The sequence below is a fragment of the Vidua macroura genome, chromosome 11, assembly GCF_024509145.1.
Source record: "Vidua macroura isolate BioBank_ID:100142 chromosome 11, ASM2450914v1, whole genome shotgun sequence".
In the NCBI taxonomy this organism is placed as follows: Eukaryota; Metazoa; Chordata; class Aves; order Passeriformes; family Viduidae; genus Vidua; species Vidua macroura.
The window spans coordinates 3,017,271-3,023,443 of NC_071581.1; positions in this window are offsets into that span (position 1 = coordinate 3,017,271).

Genomic DNA, 6,173 nt, shown 5'->3' on the forward strand with positions numbered 1-6,173 from the left:
GCCATACCAAACCCTGCTGATTTGATTTAACATGACTGGACTGGAAACAGCCAGTTATTGCTTGCACCGTGCCCAACAGGGTACCTAACCACTGGTGTGCCCTTCTGCACTGGGGCAGCAGAGCCCTCAGATCTGCAGGAACAACTGCACGTGTAGTTGAGTAGGACAGAAAACCAGTGCTTGCAGCCTTTGTGGAACAAAAGATTGCTTCAGTGGCCCCAGTACTGCAGCACTGCCTGGAAACATCCTTTCAGAGGAGGTTTCATGATCACAAAGACACAGAAACCTCTTGAGCACTTGTTTGTTTTCTTCACCTGAGCAGACACATGGGGAGATCAAGCTTTGTGGAACTACAGAATCATCCATGGATCACATAGTAAAGAAATACTTGTCCTCAAATTAGCTCCTAGCTACATCAGGAAGAAAGATGACTTACTGTTAAAAGGGTATTTTGTGAGGCACCTTACTTCTGATGTACAGATACCAGGCTGCCAAAGCCAACCCTGCCTCCAGCATAGCCTAAACACTGAAGTTCATGAGGAGGCCAGTGAGCCCATTCCAATTAGTGCTGCAACTTCAACCTCTCAGAGAAATAAACTCTGCCCAATTGGCAGCTCTATACTAATAAAACTGCATCATAAACTGGAGGCCCTACATTAATTTATTGTACTGCTTTATCTACAGCAGTACAACCGATGAGCATGCAAGGCTTTGGTGTGTATGTAAAAAAAAATACATTTCCTCTTGCAACAGTGGGGAAGACTTAATTCCCTTAAAGTCAGCAGAATGACAGTGGGGGTGATTGAGGCCCAGTGCCTCTGATAACGAATATTCCTGTAGCTGAATCCCCTTGGAAAACAATTAATTACCTCCATACCCTGCTGGTCTATTCCAAATTTTATTTTTATTTCAAAATCAAAGTTAAATAACTAGAAAAATCATGTGGCTGAGCCAAACTGTGACTTTATGGGTTTTAATTTTTGAGATTAAAATGAAGTACAAAGACACACCCAGGCAGCAAAGTCTGGAGACAATAAGATGTAAAGCAATCCTCCTTCTGACCTCACATTAACACAGAAATCACCCTACAGCATGCAAGTGTCAGCCAACAACGGCACCTACTTATTTCCTGTCAGCTTGTCCCTTTGATCTAACCTGATCCTTCTTCACTTTATTAAAAACGTTCTAATCTTTTGTCTTTGATCTCCCTGTAGGATTCTTCAAAGAGCTTCAAATTAGCAAACATGCAAACAACAAAAAAATGTACTCTGTATCTACAAGAAACAATGATGTGGGGAGCCATTTCCTTCCTCAACACACAAGTTTAATGAGGGGCAGCATTTTAAAGCCAGAAGATGCCAGAGTTATCTGTTGTTTATTGGCATTAGGGTGGATGACAGAGCCCAAGCTTTTTTACTGGGGGTAGCTTGCTCTGAAGGTGTAACAAGGCAGCCCAGCAGGGGTAGCAAAAAAGCCATGTGCATACTTCATTCAGCATGCCAGATGAAAGGATTATGTCACATTCAAGAGCAACAAAGAGCTCTGTTTAAGTTTGTACCAGGCTGGAACTGTGGGGCAGCCGTTAAAGACCACCAAGGTTTTAAATAAAACTGGACACTTTTAAGTTTTCTCCAGCTTTCCTTGTGGTAATTCCACCCAATATGAAGGGAATGTCAGTATCTCCCACAAGGAAGATCTCTGAGGCTTTAAAAGGGAAAAAAATATGTTTAATGTATTTTTATATATGTAAAACCTATATGTCTATTTTAAATATCTATGTATGCTTTTTTTCTTATTAAAAGAATTAAGGACACCACCATATTATTTTTGTTCCATCTTAAACTTATTTAACAGCAAAATGTTTTCAGCAAGGAAGAGCACTACTAGAGGATCTCTTTTACATCAGTTATACCATCATTCATCTTCTGCAACTTTAATTTACCTCCAAAGATACACATCTGAAACAAAATTGGTGCTTTTTATTATTGAATACTGCTTACCTCTGAAGAGTTATGAGGCCAGAATAGAAAGAGCCTACAGGCTACGCTGTAAGTTCCTTGCATGCGCATCTGTCTCTTACTGCAGATTCCTGTTTTTAACTCTTATTCTGTGGGGAGGTAGATCTGTAACCAGGTTGAAATACCCCAAAATAACTTTGTCACATAATCCAGGTCACCCCAAACTCGTCATGACTGCAATTAATAATCCAAGGCACAGACCACTGTCTACTGAAGTCAAAGAGGCATTTCACAGGTCCATGAAATCCTAGGTATGAATTCTAAGACAGTAAGTCTCCCAGTAAAGTCTCAATCCAGTGGAAATATAAAAGCAGGATCTGACCCAAGCTGTACATATGGACCTTGGCCAGTAGTCCTTAGACCATGGTCATAGCTCTAAGGTTAGAGTGGACAAAGTCCCTGTACTCATTTTAATGTCACTTCCTTGTCATCCTGAAATCCACTCTGATTACACGTGGCAGGTGTATGAGCTGAGAACTGAACATGACTTAGGCAACAGGCCATTATCACTCACTGTGAGTACAACATTATCACTTCCATGGTTGATTCTTTCCCTCTTCATCAAAAGTCAATTATTGCAAAACCAGCACGCTCAGCCAGCTCAAAATTAAGTAACTCATATTTAAAAGTCCATTGAAGATCAACACTGATAATTATTTATTGAGAACTCCAGTGAGGCTCTAGATGATCAGAGAATCATTAAGATTGGAAAAGACCTTTAAGATCATCAAGCCGAACTATTAACCTAACACTGCCAGGTCCACCACTGCACCATGTCCATGTACATCTACACATTTTTTGAACACTTCCAGGGACAGTGATTTCATAACTTCTCTGGGCACCCTGTTCCAATACTTGGCAATTCTTTCAGTGAAGAAATTTTTCCTGGTGCAATTGGAGGCCATTTCCTTGTGTCCTGTTGCAAGGGAGCAAAGTGTTGGCCCCTCTTGTACTGTCCTGATGCCCTGTACTGGCTCTTGAAATACTGATTTTCTTAAGCAGCTCAGGAAACATTGGTGCTAAAGCACAGACTACCCAGCCACAGAGCCATGCCAACTGCTCTTTTGTTGTTGTGTTGATGCCTACAATGGGTTTTGGAAAATAAAGAAAGAGAACAAAAAAAAAAAAAAAAAAACAAAAACAAACAAAAACAGACAAACAAAAAAAAACCAACCCCAAAAACCCCTATTAGATAAAGTATCAAGACCAAACTGAATAGATTTGTCAAGATAGATGAAAAAAAAAAAGGTTTTGCATGTCTTGAAAAGCCTGCAGAAGCAGTTCTAAAATGAGCAGCTCTGCGAGCACAGCAAAGCCCTTTATTTGGAAACTGCTGAATTAACTAAACACAAATAACTGTAAATTGAAAACTTTATGAAAAGTCAAAGTCTGAACTTGTCAAACTCATTTGTCACCCACTTTACTGACTTATAAAAAACACCAGTTTTGTCATTCTAAGTCCAAAGCTACACACAAATATTCAACAAAAAGCTGCTACTTCAGATTTATCTAACTTTTTTTCCACAGTTCACTAGCACTCAGAACAACAAACAACATGCTCTGCTTTTATCCTGTGTGAGGGATCTTTCTAGCAGATCTTGTCTCTTGTGGCTGTTGCTAATGATGAAAGGCAGAGCTCGGCCTTTCTAGGAATTACCACACACTTGAGAGTGTTCCAGATGCAGGGTCGCAGGCCAACTCCTTGACATGCAGCTCTTCCCTCAGCTGCATCCTGCATGCAGCCAGCTTCCAGATTCAGCAAGGATTAGCCATTCCCCCAGCCAGGGACAGCCCTGTTCAGCACAGACAGCCACAATGAGTGCCCTTTCCACATAGCACTTATTGGTCCACAGGTCTGGGCTCAAAATATTTCCTTAGAGGAAAGGCCACATAAATCTCAAAAATCAGTTTCAAGAAATCCTGAAAGAGTGTCTACTTCTGAAACCACCATCAAGTAAAAACCAGGGTCTGACTATGACAACCTGAATACAAATTCTTTTGTGAGTATACTTTTTGAAATTTCAAGTACATTCAGCAGGTTTGGGAAATCTTGTTTTAACAGAATATCAGGATTTTGTAATTTTCTTCTCTCAGAAAAATCCATCTAAGAAGGAACACAAAAAAAGCAAAGACACAAAAAATTATCTGGACATTACCAGCCCTCTGGAAACCTTTAGCTTTAGGACTACTTTTTATCTGATTTATTTTTATAATCCCTGTGCCACAAAACTAACAAAAACTTGAAGCTTTCTTTTAGAGAGGGTAGAGCAATTCTGTTACTTGCATTAGAGTTTGACTGAGCTAGAAGCCAAAAGCAAGCTCTTCTCCTGAATTTTCATTAATAATCCAAGTTGCTTTTTTTTCTGGAAGCCAAAAAAAAAAAAAAAAAAAAACCAAAAAAAAAAAAAAAACCACTCTACCTGAAATAGGTAAAGAACAAATGAGGCAAAGGTATCTTCTCTTCCATACACTCATGACCTGAGCACTGCAGCACTATCACTGCAGATCTGTAAATGCTTTTTATTCCTCCATAACAGCAACACGTTCAACTGAAGTTCTTGGTATAGCTTGGGAACTGTATATATAAGATAAATTGAATTTGGAATTTTATTTATCTTATCCTCCTTCAAGGTTTCAGACTAAGCTCATGATGTATGCAGGAACTCCACATATAGCAGAGGATAGTTTGGAAATTAGAACAGTCCCAGCAGATCAGATCACTGATCTGACTTGGCCAAAAGGGATCACTCATTGATTATTCCTGCTAAATCCTCTTTAAACAGAAGGACTTGAAGAGGCCTTCACAGACATAACTCTTTTAAGATAGTCTTTTTAGATCAACTGCTATACAAACATATGCCTCTGTTAAACTCAAACCCACACAATCTATATTAAGTACATGTCCAGTGGGAATACAGTATGAATTTAGCATAATTTTCATTATTAGATTTTTCCCATGAATATAGTAATTACTTTCTCAAGAACTCCTAAAATACATTCATAGATGAATTTTGACATTGAGATGCTATTATGATTAGATAGTCAAATAAGCATTGCAAGCATAAAATATAACATCAACTTAACTTACATTGACTGAAGCATCTGCACACAGTATTTCCTCACAGGCTTCCACGAGGAGCAGGTTTTGTAGGAAATGGCTGGCGTTGAGGATTAGGGACAGTGTGCCATTTTAGAGGTATGACAAGCTTCTGCTTATTTGGGTACATCATTACCTTTCATTCTCTCTTGCGTATGACAACACAGTTTTATCAGACCTCAGCCACGCTCATTACAATTTCCCAGATATACTTGAATGTGTTGAAATCACTTTTATTCTTTCAGGAATGCAGTGGCTTGATATTAAATGGAAGGATGTAAACCAGTTCAGTGGAGCTCAGGAAACTTCAGTCACAAAGTGGCTGCGTGTCAGGGACATGTGTCAGGGCACAGGTCAGAAAGCAGTGCAGAGTCCCTAAGTGAATAGGAACGGCCCAAAGGCCACAAAAAGTTCCTGTCCCTGACAGCAGGTTCCTGAACCCTATGTGGGTTTTATACCATCTAGTCTTCAAAACGCACCCACAGACCCTCCCTTGCACAATACTTGTGGCCTCCGCAAGCACTGCAGGGAAAACTAGCTCTTTCTAAAGCCTCTCTACGGCTTTCGTGCTGTGTTTGCCGCAGCCCTGCTGCGCTCCGGCCCCGAGCAGCCCTCGGCGCAGAGTGAGCCCGGCGTGGCGGTTCGGGCAGCGCGGCGCCCGTCCCGCACGGCGCCCGTCCCGCACGGCGCCCGTCCCGCACGGCGCCCGTCCCGCACGGCGCCCGTCCCGCACGGCGCCCGTCCCGCACGGCGCCCACACGCCTTTCCCTCATGGCGGCGGAACGCGGGCTGAGCCCTGAGGGCCGCGCCGGCAGGGGGCGCCCCGCGCGCGGCCATGGCCCCTCAGGGACCCAGCGGGAGAGGAGAGGAGAGAGCGGTGCTGAGCACCCGAGCACGGCCGGAGCAGAGGGTTAAAGCCGCCGGTGAGAACAGGATGCTTCCCTCTAGCGGGTTCTCTTTTCATGACCATGCTTCAGATGGAAATACCGCTGCATCGGTCCGATCCTAAGCCCTGCAGGCAGAGGGTGAAGCACCGTGGAGGTGCCACAGCAGGGAGG